At 38.9% G+C, this 16,337-nt stretch overlaps 5 non-coding genes across 5 annotated transcripts; 4 read left to right on the top strand and 1 right to left on the bottom strand.

The window, feature by feature from the left end:
* Window positions 1-4,667: 4,667 nt before the first annotated feature.
* Trnaw-cca (transfer RNA tryptophan (anticodon CCA)) lies at window positions 4,668-4,739 on the bottom strand. Its single transcript has one exon. It is a non-coding gene; the product is annotated as a tRNA-Trp (tRNA).
* A 395-nt stretch (window positions 4,740-5,134) lies between these two features.
* On the top strand, window positions 5,135-5,207 carry Trnak-uuu (transfer RNA lysine (anticodon UUU)). The gene has a single exon. It is a non-coding gene; the product is annotated as a tRNA-Lys (tRNA).
* Window positions 5,208-6,676: 1,469 nt separating this feature from the next.
* On the top strand, window positions 6,677-6,750 carry Trnai-aau (transfer RNA isoleucine (anticodon AAU)). The gene has a single exon. It is a non-coding gene; the product is annotated as a tRNA-Ile (tRNA).
* A 600-nt stretch (window positions 6,751-7,350) lies between these two features.
* Window positions 7,351-7,424, top strand: Trnai-aau (transfer RNA isoleucine (anticodon AAU)). Its single transcript has one exon. It is a non-coding gene; the product is annotated as a tRNA-Ile (tRNA).
* A 1,007-nt stretch (window positions 7,425-8,431) lies between these two features.
* Trnag-ucc (transfer RNA glycine (anticodon UCC)) lies at window positions 8,432-8,503 on the top strand. Its single transcript has one exon. It is a non-coding gene; the product is annotated as a tRNA-Gly (tRNA).
* The last annotated feature ends 7,834 nt before the right edge of the window (window positions 8,504-16,337 follow it).

Raw genomic sequence — 16,337 nt, 5'->3', positions numbered from 1 at the left:
TTTCTTACAAATATGTATTAAAAACAAATATGTAAAATATGTAAAAATAAATATTCATAAACAGCGTAGAAACAATAAATCATTCGTTACTTAAATGTTCAAAAATTCTCCATTTTTCAGGAAAATAATACCATAAAACAAAACATTATTTTATACATTGTTTTATGTATTATGTATTACACGTATGCATTATCTATGAACTATTGAAATAATTGTTTAATAATTTTATGTTTAAATGAGGAGTACTTCTAGACTATTTAGAAATATTAAAATATTATAAAAGCTTCAAATAAGTGTTAAATAAATCTGATGTAGTTTCTTGTATCTCAATGAACAAAATGTATAAATGATTGAATCTCTTTTGTAAAGATTCACGAAACCTTTGATGATCGGTGTTTTGCACACTAATAACTCCTGACAGAAAAATTTCAGTTGATTCTCGTAGATCGCGCATCGTTCAGATCGTCCGTCAAAGATACATATATCTTTACAGAAGCAATTTGGAAATGCGTTAATTTTCAATGCGAGTTTAGCAAACTCCAAACCGTTGGCAAAAAAGGCTCTAAAATACTTAACGGTTTTTTTGGACATGTTTATTGTCACACAAAATTTGTGGACAGTTCTATTGATGCGATTGTGCTGCATATATCATGCATTTGAAAATTTGTCAACACATGGAGTACGTTACGATGAGAGATGCTCAAGAAGCTCTCGAAATCCTTCGTCCTTCGTCCTTAATCCTCAATCCTGAATTTCGAAAGATTCGTAATACTTTCAGGGAACTCTAAAGCTTCATATATCTGTAACGAGTTAATTAATGAAACGTCACAAATGAGTTATTTCAATAACTCTTGAATATCTCATGCTCAATATTGCAATCAAGCTCATGAATGTTTCAACCATATCATACGAGGTAGCTTTTGTACGAGCTGTATCACATTTATTTAATGAAGAACTAAAATCAGAATTATTCCACTACGCCTTCAACAGGATTCTCAATCAAATGTTTCGCTCCATGTAATCCATTTGGAATGTATCTTCTACTCAGACCATAAAACACAACAATACATCGCTCACAGTTTTTTGCTCATAATATGCAAATTTTCTTTGCCGTGCGCTTATTCTTAAGTTACCAAATACCTCGCCGTTCATGTGCTGCGGCGGTGGTAAATTAATCCCACAACAAACGACACACCGAAACCGAACGAGGATGTTAATGACGGGTGTGAACGCACACGCGTCCAATCGGGTGGCATGTTGAAAGAAATGGCTCATAAAAAGTGCTCATGAAACACGTGAAAATAATAAAAAATCTCTAGCGTTACAACTGCCCCCAGCTGCGGTGGGACGGCAGTGTATCCACAAAAAGGGATCGCCACCACCATCGAACCATCGTAAAAGAAGCCATCCATACCGACCGGTCGTCACCGTTTCTAACTCAATTTTAATAGCTGAAAAATGTCCATAAAGAAAGAAAAGAAAAACAATCACTCCTCAACAAAGCGCTCTTGTTTTTATGATGATGATGATGATGATGATGTTGGTGATGATGATGTGAGGGTAGATCGCTTTGAGTCCTCGATCGATGGTGCGGACAGGATATACCCGGTAGCCAACGGCCGGTCGTCAGCCAATTAGTCATTGGCGAGCATAGTTCGCATTATTGGCATACCACTTCAGGGTTCAGGAGGGCGCTAGCGCTACTGTATAAACAAAAGTGCCCACCGTTTGCGAAACATCCGTCAGGTTCGATGCGTGTTTTATCGGTCGCACGTCGAAAAGTGCGCCGTGCTTCCGCAATAAAAAAAAATAAAATACAAAACAAAAATGAGCGATAAAACTGCAATGAGTGATAGCTCGGTACGCTTGACGTTTATGGATCGGCCGGACCGGATGGGATGCTTGATGGCACACAGCCGGGACCGATCAGCATACAACGTGAAAGTACCGGGGTTTTTTTTGTTTGTTCATCACCACACGCACTCGCACGGATTTGGGAGTATTTTTTTTTACCGGGAAAGTGGTTTATTTACCCACCATAACTGTCGGCACGTTGACAGGCTAATGCAAAACAAACCCCGGTGCGTACTCGGACGTGTATCGGGTGCGATAGGCATGCGGATTTTGTTGTATCGCCGAAGGATGCAGCAACAGTTTGTACATCAAGCGGGTGGTGGTGCTGGCGTTGCTTTCAATTACATTCGCGGATGATTCGAGATCACTGAAACTGTTGCAAATTTACTGTTTAATTAGGCCCAGCATTGCTGCAGCATAGTGTTGATTACTGCAATTGAATGGTACGATAATATGCTTTTTGATGTAAGCTGGAAATGATCGTTATGTTGCCGCTCTCTTGTTGGAAAATAATCCTTCAGCTGATGGAGTTATTGATGGTACCGAGTGAACTATTGGAATTAAACTATTGGGATTTGGGTCGTTCTTTGTTTTTCAAATTTCAATTAGTTGTTTTATGATGATCGATGCCCTTAATCATCCAGTCGGTAGTACTAAATTTCATAAATCTCCTTTTTGGAGATCTCTAATTATTATCCTGCTTCTTATTAATTCTATAAAGTGAGTATTGAAATTATTATTCGTACAATCTGTCGTACCGTGGTTGATTAATAGTAGGTAACTAAACAGTATAAAATCACCAAATCAAACTAGATCAAAGCTAAATCAACAGAAAGAATGAAACATCAACGTGTATATCTGTATATTTGTTGATTTCTTCAGGAAATCTTTTCAAATCGCATCATGTCCTATACCAAAGATCTATTAATTGAAGTTAAAAACACTAAATGCTTAAATGTTACTACAAGACAAGATTATAAAGTCGGCAACCTAACTCGACTAACTGTCGTGTTTTAAACCTAACCAAGCTGTCCGTTCAGGTCGTTCATATTCGGACAGTGGAGTTTTGGTAGGCCCATATTGGGGTGGGGAGTGATGGCGCACGACGTGGAGAGGAGTCCTATAGCAGAACAATACCTTAAAGTGGTTTAAAATTGGTTTCGATTGATTTTATCACATTTAGAGTTACTAACATTGCGTGTGTGTTAATTTCAATAAACTTTTTTATGTTTCGGGATATCTTTTGGGTATTGTATTACATGATAAAAATATTCAAAAAAAAATTATGGAAAAAATTTCGTTTCGTTACTATAACTTTATACAATAAACTACAATAAGTTTCGAATATTGAATGCAATCAACCAATAAACAACAAATTATAGCTTACAAATTAAACTGGTCGAATAAATGGATATATTATCGAGAAACATGATAAACCTCGAAAGTATAATCAAACAGCACTTATAACATTTGGTTCAGCAGATCTTAACGTTTGAGTATAAGAAGAGGATTATAAAAAAGTGTGTTACTTTCTTTTCTTCTATTTTAAAATTATTTATAATTTTTGTTGGTAAGTAAAATGTTATACTGCTTAGTGTCCGGACTCGACGCACTCCATTGCTGCAAAAATAGAGCATTTTCTTCTAGAGCTAGACATGGTGCGAATGACTCCCACAGAAAAGGCCCCCAATGCGGTTTGATTTTTGTCTGCGCTGCCACAGCATGCAGATGTCACTCGACAGGTCGGCTGATTGACAACTGATCTGACAGAGTCTATTTGTTTCTGGCACCCATTTCGAGTGTGGAAACCTATCATGCTTTCAGGTTTGGCTACTGCGCTACCACAGCTGGCACTTGCTTCCAAAATGCTGCCCACACACTAACCCACCCTGTGGGCGGTTGAAGAAAGGGTCAGAAACAATCACAACTAATGATGTTTTTGACACACCTGTTGTACGAATAAGCTGCCAGTGGATTGTTAACGGCGGCCACGAGACGCAACATCACAGCACCCAACGCTTTGCCACTTACCAAACTGTGGGTAAAGCAATTTTTGCATGTAGTTAAATTATCTTGTTTTATATTAATATTTCGGTGAGGCGCATTACGGAATGTTACGAAACATTTCTGGTGGAACATCGTTTTAAATGTAAAACTTACCTTAAAACTAGCTATTTTATAAAAGTGATCCCTTTTCCCTTCCACGCCTATGGTTATGCAACCGAATGTACACGAATGGTTTGCACATTGCATACTTTCGGGCTGAAATACTTTGTTTGAATCAGCTTGTCTGACATTTTTCAAGAACTTTACTTTCATAGCACATATGACCATACAAAACAGAAAAACAAACTCTGGCAAAAAAAGCGTAAAACCGCAAACAGGGAAAACAAACAAATCAACAAAGGACCATTTTTGCAAACTTTTGCCAAAAATGATCCAGTTTTATTTTTCCGCTGTCCTAGAGCTATGGTTATAAAATGGCCAGTTTAATTTCTGCTGGTGACCCGAACAGTTCGCTTGATTAGTGTTGTTAGTATTAGGCGTTTTAATTAGATCAATAATTGGATAGATTAACTGTACGCATTAAAATTGTACGTGAGACAAATATCGGCGTTCAAGCATACTCACAATGCCACGAGTTCGAAGTGTATCTGAACTTACATGCACAGTGAGGACAATTTCTTTTATAAAGTTATTATTTGTGACAAAATTCGATCAAGTACTGTATAAAGTCAATCGTTAAACATTCTACACAAAAAAGTGAGTGCGCATGTGAGCTTCAATAAAAAAGAAAGACGACACACATTTTGTGACCCCGACGTGATTTGAACACGCAACCTTCTGATCTGGAGTCAGACGCGCTACCGTTGCGCCACGGAGTCCTTGATTCTCCTGCGACCGTAAAACCAATCCAGTTAGGAATTTAAGTTTGATGGTAAAACAAATTGCTACAATTTCTCTAGTACTGTATAAAGATATTCCGTATTCTATTGAAATACGAAAAATTTTGCAGAATATTATGTTGTTCAAAATTCAACACACATTCCTACACACAATTGTTGGTTTTGTTCGATACTTTTATATTGAGTTATTTTTCCATGTAATAGAACAATTCAGCAAACAACAAATGCAATTACTAAGCGCATATGCGTTGCTGAATGCATTGCATTTCTTCGTGTATTGAGAAATTCAATAATGACGTCATTGTCGTCATCGAAAGTGGAAGCAACAGGTATTGGTAGAATTGGTAGCGCTCTAGTTTGCCCCTCCGCAACTAGCCCGGATAGCTCAGTCGGTAGAGCGTTGGACTTTTAATCCAACGGTCAAGGGTTCAAGTCCCTTTTCGGGCGAGAAAATCTTCTTTTTATTTATTATTCACTTGCCCGCTTTTTTGTTAGGCCTCGTTTTCTTTCCGTATTTTATTAGTGGTCCTTAGGGGTTTGCCATAAACAGTATACTATTATGCACCAGTGAGTGTACTTTAGTTTTGCAAAGAGAACAATTTTTGAGATTTTAGCTATTATTGAATGAAAACATTTAAGTTGCTGCTTAAAAATATATCAACAATATCAGAAAGAACAATATTAAAATACCAATAGTTACGTATAATCATGTACGCATCATGCACGCAGCATCAATTTATATATTTTTGGGACTTAAACATCACTATTCACTTTTTAACTTGTGCAACGTTCGTGGAAAATAGTGGGACATTTGGTGAGGCTGATGAGAATCAAACACATTAGGACTAAAGTGGCGTGTGTGCGTGGTTCAAGAGCCAAATATCATAAAATATATACAGTATAAGTTCGAAGAGCCATAATTGCCGATTTGGAACATAAATTTAAAGTCTTTTTAGAATTTATAATAAATTGCCAAACTAACATAAAGAACACGCCGAAGGTAGCCGAAACAACCGGACGCAAGGGACACAGAAAGATCCCAAGAAGTCTTAGAGCATTTTTTACAACAATTTATAAGATTCATTCAAAAGAGAATAGAAATAGGAATAGGAATTAAGTGTCAAAAAGCCTGTACTTTGACTGCAGCGCAATGCATTCTCTATAAGAGGGAAAAAAAAATATTTGTGCTTTGGCGGCTCGTGCCTTAGACCACACAATTATTTAAAAAAACAATGTCAGAAGTGGGATTCGAACCCACGCTTTACAAGTAATTTTCTCTTCCCTTCCTGGGGCTCAACATAGACATATTATTATGCGAGGGGAGTGAAAACACAACCCCCCCACACACACAATTAATGTTGATTTCCCTTCAAGTGGAGGGGGTAAGGGCAAAGTTTTTACATGTAAAATCCAGATCGCTCAGCAAGATACACATTGGGAGAAAAGCATTCACAAGTTATTTTTGTAGGTATTTCGGTTTGTAGAGACTTTGGACCGTCAAATATATCGAGAGTTACGAGTAAGTATATATTCACACATTATCAATTCTGCAATCAACATATGCATGTGTTTACGCTTGGACTGTTGAGTCTGGTGCCTTAACCGCTCGGCCATCCTGACATGTTCAGTTTGCTGGTTGCTATTGTGGTACAAAAGAAAATCGAAATTCAACACACATACACACACACACACACACACACATACAAACGCACACTCCTCATCTGCTGTTCTGCTGGATGTTGGATAAATATAGAACTTCCGCTTCGTTCTGGAAGGGTGTTCTATTTGGAAACGCAACCCTTGTTAAAGTTATGCGATTGCGCTGTTCGAGAAAGAAAACGCAAAAGGAATGTAGCTTAGTTCTGAGAGTAAAGAACAGAAGAAACTATAGAGGTTTGAACACGAGACCAGCAACCGGCTCCATAGCTCAGCTGGTTAGAGCGTCGTGCTAATAACGCGAAGGTCGTGAGTTCGATCCTCTCTGGAGCCAATGTGACTTTTTTACCATACGCAATATGTTTATTATGCGTACAACTTCAAAAAATGCAACACCTTATCAACACTAGAGCTACCAAGCGCTTTAAGCGTTGTTCGTTAATTTTGTTCTTTGAGTAAGTACGACAGAATAGTTCCATTAAAGTGACTACAAGTTGTGTAAAAGCCATACATCAACTATGGTAGAATTGTGTAACTCCAAAAATGTATGTACTCAATATGCAGAGTAACAGCCATAATGAGTAGTCCGGTAGTTCAGTTTAGTGTTAAATCAGTTCAGCGAAAATTAAATTATTATTGAACAATAGAAAAACTCACTAAAGTAATTTTTTTAAATGTTCCACTAATGCATCAAAAACCAATACCACTTTCGTTTATTTTACTAGTTGGTTTAATAGTTGGTGGTATAGTAATTATAAAGGGAGGAAACCCTTTTTATTTGTTCTCCTTTATGCTCGAATGAATAGCTGAATAATTCAACTGATATAAAGTTGTAGTATGTGTGATAAAATTGTATGATCCATACGCAACTGTCAAGTCTTTCGATTTTCATGTTAAACATACTGTATGAGTTTGAACAGCCTCGTTGGCATCTGGCTCCATAGCTCAGCTGGTTAGAGCGTCGTGCTAATAACGCGAAGGTCGTGAGTTCGATCCTCTCTGGAGCCAATCTAGTTTTTTTTTGATAAAAACAATATCACCCTTCGTTCTTTGTCCATAATTATTCTCCCTCTATTTTTACTTAGCAAACGTCGTCCACAGGGGAACCCGAATAACAGTGTGGCTGAAACAAGGATGTACCTTTTCAGAAAGGGATTTACTTTTTCTTCATAAGTTAGGCTTTTTTCGATCGGATTTTCCCATCGGAAAGGCCAGTTTTTGTCAGTGGAGTAAATGTGATTGGAAACAACAGAAAAATAATAATTCGCGTCATTATTTCACGACATCTAATGACAGTCCAGAAGCCAAGGACCTTTACCAATGCATCATTAGCGCATTACGCGCTCGTCCACCGGGAAGGAAATCCATCCGGAAGGCGACAGAGCACGGGAAGACGATCATTAGTGTGGTCAGCGGTAAAGCGAATGCGAAATATAATGAGATTTCGCGACAGAGCCACGCACCGTACATTATTAGCGGACGAGGGCTACTTGTATCCTTTCGCTTTGCGTGTTTTAATTGCATCGAATATCGTTTTACCAGTCGCTACGATTGTTCGTTTTTGTGTCCGAACATCGAGAATGTAACGGACACAAAACCGTCTCCAAAGAATGTCTCATTTTTATAATTGCTTTATCGGGTTTTTTAAGCCATGAATTTAAATTGGTTGGTTGCTTGGAAATCAAAGATCAATAGGCAATTAAAATAAAAGATCTTTTCTTAAGAGTTAATTTGTTAAGGAAGTCATTTGAAATGGACCTTTTTGTTTTCCTATTTTTGCACACAAAGAGGTATTAAGTTTTTCCTGCCTAATTAAGGAAATTATTACACGACAGGGTACAAAGCAGGCCAAAAATAGAATGCAATCTTATGAGAAAAGTCGACCAAAACAATTCTATCATAACAAATAGTGTACAAATAAGTTATGGAATAAGATCAATTATTATTATGCGCTCTTTATATCTTTCATCAAATCATGTGATGCCGAAAGCGTTTTGCCGTCCCAATTTCAACAGGCGTCGGTGGTGTAATGGTCAGCATAGTTGCCTTCCAAGCAGTTGATCCGGGTTCGATTCCCGGCCGACGCATTTGATGTGCTTTTATGCTTTTCTTCGGCATTGTGTTTTTATTTTACTTTTATGATCACCATCATTTTGTACCGAGAACATTCTCTGTTCCAATTCGTCCAAACATTAACGTTAAGTAAACTTGTTAAGCTGCGTAAGATGAAGATCAAACGCAAACACTCAGACAACAGCTGTGATAACATTGCTTTGTTGTTCGGTTTTCACGCCGAGTGATTACGTTTTTTTTTTCGCGAAAGTGTTTATCTTCGGTTAGAAACGATGAACGAGCAATGGTTTTGTATTTTTAAGATCTAAAACGAATAATTTGGTCCATTCCGTTTCTATACCAAACGAGCCTAAAGGCTGCGAGCTTTGCCCTTAGTTCGAGCACATGGTTTTGTTTGGGATTTATAGAAAGCAGTGGAAATGGGACAAAATAATGTGGCATGTTATTAGAGCAGACAAACGAGATGAAGAAACATTGAGCTTACAATATATTCTACTAAAGGCTGTTTCAAATCAGACTTCAATTTTAACGCATTTTTTTTTTTGTTACCTTTCTACACATACTTTTCCCCTAGAATCGTTCATTTAGAACAATCAGATGAAGATTTGATAACATTTTGCCCAGCCCATCAAGATCACGGAAAAAACATGAGACTAACCCAAACAACACGGGCACCGTACGAATTCAGGCAGCGTTTGTGTTGTGTCGAATCGAACATCGAACAATTCCGCCGATAAAGGATGATGCTGCAACAAAGTAATACACACAAAGCAAACAAAACTGGCGGCGCAAGTTTAGAAGGCAAAAAACAACCATACACCGACCATAAACAAATAACATGAAAAGCAACGAAAACCCATCGATAGATTTGGTGGCAAATTCGCCGTTGTTCTAGCTTCCTTTTCATTTTCTTTCCCCCCTCCCCTTCGAGCCCTTCGAGCCCTTTGTCTGCCAGGGGGGCCCTTGATGCTCCGGTGGTGGGCGCTAAAAAACCATTGGAGTGGCTTCAGCGGATCCGTTGTTTGATGTTTGAAATTTGTTGGTCGGGAATTTTGGTCCGCAAATAAATATTTGCGCAACAAAACAAAAAAAAAACGTTCGGTTATATTTTCCCTCGTATGCCCACCGAGTGCGCCACTGGTACCTGATTTTCCCCATAGCGTTTCGTGGCGGGGGGGGGGCGCTGTTTTCCTCTCGCTCTTTGTTATGTTTGCTGTCAGAATGAAGGATTTTTTAATTCAATTCCTCCAACCGTTTCCATCCACCTGTGAACGCGGGAGGTGGTTGGCGGATGAGGGTCGGATGTGGGATAGAGGGAGGGGAGTGGTTTGGGGTTATTTTTTCTTTTCCTTCAGTGGCATATTGCTGGGATCACTTCTATCAAAGGTGTGTGCTACTCGGCAACAAGTACGGGCCAGCAGACAAAGCAAACACCGGCGGTGCGGTGGTTGGCGTGGGGTAAAATAAGGGCGCAAACCTACACACTTGGCACGCGGCAACAGAAACCGTGCCCAAGCGGTTACCGTCCGGGCATACGAACCGGGGAAAACATTTTTCTTTTTTTGCGAACGTAGCCGAGCAAATTGTAAACGGTGTGGTTACAATATAATTGAACACAAACATCACAGGATAAAAGACATGAATAACGCATAGAGAGCGCGCCACTCGGTTTGTGCGGTGCCCAACGGCGGCCGTACTCGGCCTCCACAACTCCACGGGTGCCTTTTTGCTGTACGGCTGCCGGAGTGCGCTGGAGTGCTGTGCCCATATATGCTTTCGCGGTTGAACGACGCACGCAACCTAGACAGTTGCAGATGCGCGCTGCGTGAGAAATAACGTGCGGCCCCTGGCACATTGTAATATGCGGTACAAATTGTCGATCTTTTTGGTTTGGAGGGAAGTTTTTGCTTTATCACACACGTTCAAATATATTACAATCCACTGCAGCAACTTCAAAATTACCGCTCGTCGGCTTGATGCTTCGCATTGCGACTCATCCCATTAGGGCCGGAGGAGGTGGTTTGTTTTTAGGTGAATTCTAAACATAATTTACTTCCGTTGAAGGGTAGCATGGGACAAGAGGTCCGGGGGCATGTGTATTTTCCATTTTTTTTTCCTACAACAGTGGATGTGATGGTAGAGAGTTGAATTTTTCAAAATATTACTCTTTGAGTTTTCGCTTAACATCAACAAGCTCTAAAACTGAGGAAGTCACTTTCCAAAGTCCCATGACGAATCTGAACTACTTTTAAAATATGTGTATGTTGTCTCTGTTAGGATCAAGTGTTGATGACTCGTTGATTGGGCTTGATTACTCGTTGTGTACATAGCAAGTACCTTACTAACTTGGTATCAAATCGTTTAATGTACTATTTCGTACAATTTATGCAATGTTTAGTGCATTTGATTGCACATCTTTTTGCAAAAGTAAAGTCAAGAAATGAGAAGTTATAATTTCGAGCCAAACTCACTAGGAATACAGCAACTTGACGGAAGAACAGAAAATAATTTCGACAACAACTTCTTGTAGATCCTATCATAAAGTTCTATGTTTCCCATATCCCTTCGTAGTCTAACATTTGTTCTCTTTATTAATCCATTGAGGAAACAGTCGCCTTCGCGGACAACACAAACTTATATGTTGTTTATGCTTATGCTTGTAGTCCGTCTAAATCTATTTGTTGTCTGTTTTGTTTAAGCCCCGTCAAAGTTCGGTCAACGTCTAACCCAGAACAACAACTACAACAATAACTCCGGATCAAGATCATCACACTAAGCGTACAAGAGCAATAGCAACAATTGTATGACATCAAAATCAACAACATCAAATGAGAAGGCAAATAGCAAGGAGTAAATGCCTTGCACCAAGTACCTCTATTGACTATCAGTATCAAATAGTGTTGTTATGCTTCATGAATCTTTTGAGAAGAATCATTCAAATGGAATTTTAGTAAAGAATCATCAAAATCAGGAAACGATTCTCAAAACGTCCATGAATCCTCATTAATTCAAAATTTCCTCGGACTTATAATCATGTAGGGCTGGAACCTACCATAGTTAATAACTTAATAAATAAGCTTAATAAATTATTAAGGTTTGGAAACCATTCATTTTGAAATGATGCTAAAATAACCCCAAAGGCATTTTTTTTAATCCTTACAACTGCGCAGAACATCGTTTTCATTTATCTAATTAATCATTTCGATTATTTGATTCAAAATACAAAATGTCGTTCAGTTATGTTACGGAGTGTATAAAAATGTTTAACCAAAAGCCATTAAAGCAAACCTAAAATCACGTTACTCGAAAAATTCATACATTTTGACGATGCTTGAGTCTTAAGAATATAGACTTAAATACATTCTTTCAGCCGAAAGATTCATTTAGATCCCTAGATTATGATCAGTGTTACCCACCAGTAACATCAACCTTTACTGAGCTTCAACAATGAGTAAAGTTCGAAAAAGGATAAAGATGTTAAGAGTGTTCCATCGTTACCCGCTGTTAGTATAAATAAAAACCAACAGTTTAAATGGTGAGTACAGAACAATCAAGCGAAAAAAAAAGGATAAGCGAAAAAGGAAGATTAATATATGTTAATGAACTACTCAAAGCATATTACTATTGTCATGCATTGTTTTGTCAGATACTGCAAGTGCTCTGTTTTGATACTGAAAGCATTAAAATTTGTTCGATTTGCTCACAGGATCAAACAATTAATTTGCTTCATTTAAAAAGAGGAATAAATGATATTGCTAGATGAAAGAAAAATGTTATAACACGAGAACTAATTAATATGGCGCCAAATTGGTTGTGCCAAACATTGGTTGTGCTAAAATACAGATTTTAGATTTGTAACATCTGAAATTATATTTAGCTAATCATTATAATAGACATTAAAGAAATATAGATTTAAGAAAAAATATGGCACATAACCCATATTTTTATTGAACTTGTGAAGTTCCATTTTCAACTTCATAAGTGTCGCAACTTCAGCAACAGGAAGATTGGATACTATTTATCATAATTGTAATATTTGCGGTCAAATAATTAACGTCATATGAGGAAAATCAAACCTATACTGAAATTTATTTAAAGCTTCCTCTAAATTAGTGTTACTATTGAAATGCTAAATCAGTTAGTGTATGGTTAGTTACAGTTACCATATACACTAATACAACAAAAAATGCATCTATTTAACGCTAGTTGTGCATGATTAGCGTCATTAGGATGGCAACATCTGGCGGTGCTAATTGCATACCGAGTGGCATTTAAAATGCAAACCGGCACCATACCGATCCGACCGGTGACTGATGCTAGCAACGCAAAAGAGAGCGCGAAGAAACAAAAAACTGCACATCGCAATATAATTACTATCTTCGCGAGGTAAGGTAAAGTCCTTGGGGAAATGTTTGCAGCTGCACAAGAAAGATCCCACGTACATTTTATGACTTATTTATCCATTTGTTAAGATTTGCATTACTAAATTGCTCATTAACGTAGCCATTGTGTTCTCGAGGGAGGCACGGACTAATTTCATTCCTATTGCCATTACGATACACAGTGAGCTTGACATGCCAAGCCACTCAAGTGAATGTAAGCCACACACACACACAAGCAATTGGTTGTAATTGATGATGGAAATGGCAATGTTTTGTAGTGTCAAAAAAAAAGAACGCCAACAAACATAAAAGCAACCCACCAATCTTCCACGTATGCGATCAAACAAACCGTCCCGGTCTCATAAAATACGCCCGGAACATGTTAGCAAAGTGTTAAACATAGCAAGGGGCAAAAGGGAAAATGAATTAACTTCTTGCAACGGCGAGCTAAAATAGCAACCACACCGTGGCCGTCCGAATACCCGGTGGGCAGCCAAACATAAGATGTAAGGATCGGTGCCGGAACGTTCGATGTTGCCTTTTTCCCGAGCGTGCCCGAGGCATCAGCCCGTGCGGCAAGGCGATATTGGAAGCATCGGTGGGTTGGAATAAAAAGGAAAACAAATGCAACATCTAATAGAAACGAGGGCCTTTCTGCTACAAAAATGTGCAAATGACATGCAAACCGGGGGCCATCATTTCGCTTTTCTTTGCACCCTTTCCACAAACACACCGGCCAACGTGCAGGGCCGGCCATTTCGCCAACTTAAAGAGGTGGTTCGGCTGTTCGTTGATGGCAAAACAACAAAAAATCATCAAGCACATGTTGCTTTCGCTCTCCTCGAGCACCAGCAGCCCTAGGGCGCTTGGTGTTTGGTCCGGTAAGAACTTCAAATAGCTTATTTTATGTTTTTCTAGTCGGGAAAATCGCATAAGGAGGGGGGATGGCATAAGATATGGTCCCGCTATTGCTCTTGTGTGAAAAACATCAGAAAGAAATGACAACCAAAAAGCCGAACCTTACGAACCACCCGAACGGTTTGCCAGGGTAGAGGTGCTTTCAGGAAAATTAAAAATTAGACACCAATGCCAGCAAGAACATCGTCGGCATACCGTCGGTAATGTGCCCATGTCCAGCCGATCTGAACATCCTTCATCCTTTGCATACGACATTGTTTTACAAAGCCCGGTGTAACTTGGAACAGTACAAGCCCGTCTACAGTCTACTGCAACTGAAGCAGGAGAAGAGGAATTTCATTCTTCTTCACTAGATACATCCAATCATACACGGCAAAGCATCTTCTGTTTTTCCATCAGAATGGCATCTAATCGAATGTTTTTCATTGAAAGTTTTTCACAGCGCACCGGATGGAAGCTATCAGCAAGGTGGCGTCGTGTACCGAAAAAGCTCCGGTAAGGATCACACACCTAAACTGTAAGTGCATTACGATCAAGTGGCGTCCCATCGACGAAGCCCTCTGGCAGTGGCAGAAAGCAGCCGAAACAACACAGGTTCCCGTACCCCAAAAACAAACCGAAATTCCGAACTCCCCATGCGTGAGTGGTAATGCGATCCCAACCTAACCAACGAAAACAGCAACAGCGCACATTCAAGTTGTTGATAACGTACACACTAAATCTATTTAATCAGCAATCATCGGTAAGCGAGATGAATGTTTCGGTTTTGACGCGATAGCACAAATACAGTGCGCTTAGGGGGAAAACGCATGGAGACGAAAAGTAATGAATAACGCTCCCACGGTTTCGCACAATGTGCGCTGCGTGTGTGATGTATTTGCGTTGATGAAAAGCAATTTTCCTGAAAGGTGTTTGGGTTTTGTTTTTTTTTTTTTTGGGTAAAGTTTTTTGGTTTGAAGATCGAAGTCGAACTTCTGGCACGACGTTGCAAGGGGTCTCGACACAGGTGGGTAGAGGTGAAGGGCACACCGTTCCCAACGCCCATATGTGTCATGTGTTAAAGTTTTGCTGATGATTTTTGGTTGCTACATCCGTACAGCGAGATAAGCGAAGCATTAGCCCTGCCCACGCCAGTCAGTAAGTAAGTAAGTAAACGGAGACAAAGTCTTGAAAGAAGGGATAAAGTTTTTTCCGATGGTGTTTTACAGGACATGCGAGGGCAGGGCTGTGTGGCCGGGTAAGAGAGTATGTGTGTGTAACCGAAACACAAAACAAAACCGAGGAAGATTTACAGCAGGGAAAAGTGTGAAGCTGTGCGGTAATAATACGAGAAGCAACTATGGATAAAGCAAAGCACATTTACCACATCATAAGAAGAAGGACTACTACTACATGGCATGGTGGTGATGGGGCGTTCAGCCCCCATAGGCTTACCTCGCTACAGGGTGAAGCTTTTTCCCTGCTTGTTGTTTGTCCTCGTTTTGGTTTATCCCTGAAATTGAAAAGGAAAACGAAAGAATGGTTATGGTTCACGTAGAGAGAGAGAGAGAGAAAAAAAAAACAATTGGTACATTTTTTACATCCCAGGGCTTCCGAGGAATAACGAAGGTATTAGTGAGTGCTTTGGGTTAATTTATGAAATGGAAAGCAGACTATGGTAATGGTTTTGAAGAGTTGGCCAGCAACGTTTTGGGAAGAAACTTTCTAAAAGTTGGTTAAATTCGACGAACATGAAATCTCCCAACCAGAACTGATGGAAACAGGAGTTATAATACTTTTTGTCTCTCAACTAGATTACACATGCATTACAAGCTTAGAACTAATTTCAAATGGCGAAAAGAAAGACGGGAAATGTTCTAAAAAAAAAACGAGAAATGCTTGAATTCTATGTCTAATAAGTCTTTAACAGGATTAACATAAACCCTGGCAAAACTTGAAGGAAAATAAAATGTGAGATTTTAGTGGCCAGAGATCACTCATTTGAAGGTTATCCCGAAAAAAAAACTGTTATTTGCATCTGAAAGACATTAATCACATTGTGGATTTCGACTAAAGGGGAATCTATTTTTGGTCAATATCGTCTAATGACTTCAGTATAAAGGATCACATATTTTTTCACGATTAAATAGCATAAAGCATATAATGAAAATGAAAGCATATAATTTCCAACAAAATTTTTGTTGGAATTGGATTTTGCACAATTTCTTAAGGAATGTTCATTTCCACTGTGCTAACGGATAAGCAGGTTTTAATTTCTCCCGTCAGACCTGTCAGATAGAGCTAGGGAAAATTAAAAGCGACATACAAGAGGAAGAAACAAATGGATAAAATCGATTACAGGATGCGCCTGCGATCTCTTTTTTAAAACACACGTGAAGATTAAAGGCCAATTTTTTGGCACACGTAAAAACAGTGTCCGGCAAAACAAGTCTTTTTTCAGTAAATTCGTTAGAAAACCAGTAGTTTTCTAACATTCAAAAAAATTGGATCTATTCCAAAACATCGCCTTCGCTTAGTTTTGTGCGTTGTAACTTTCACACGGATAGTT

The sequence above is a fragment of the Anopheles moucheti genome, chromosome 2, assembly GCF_943734755.1.
Source record: "Anopheles moucheti chromosome 2, idAnoMoucSN_F20_07, whole genome shotgun sequence".
Lineage (NCBI taxonomy): Eukaryota > Metazoa > Arthropoda > Insecta > Diptera > Culicidae > Anopheles > Anopheles moucheti.
The sequence above is the reverse complement of the archived record's forward strand: the minus strand, read 5'-3'. Positions and strand labels throughout refer to the sequence as shown.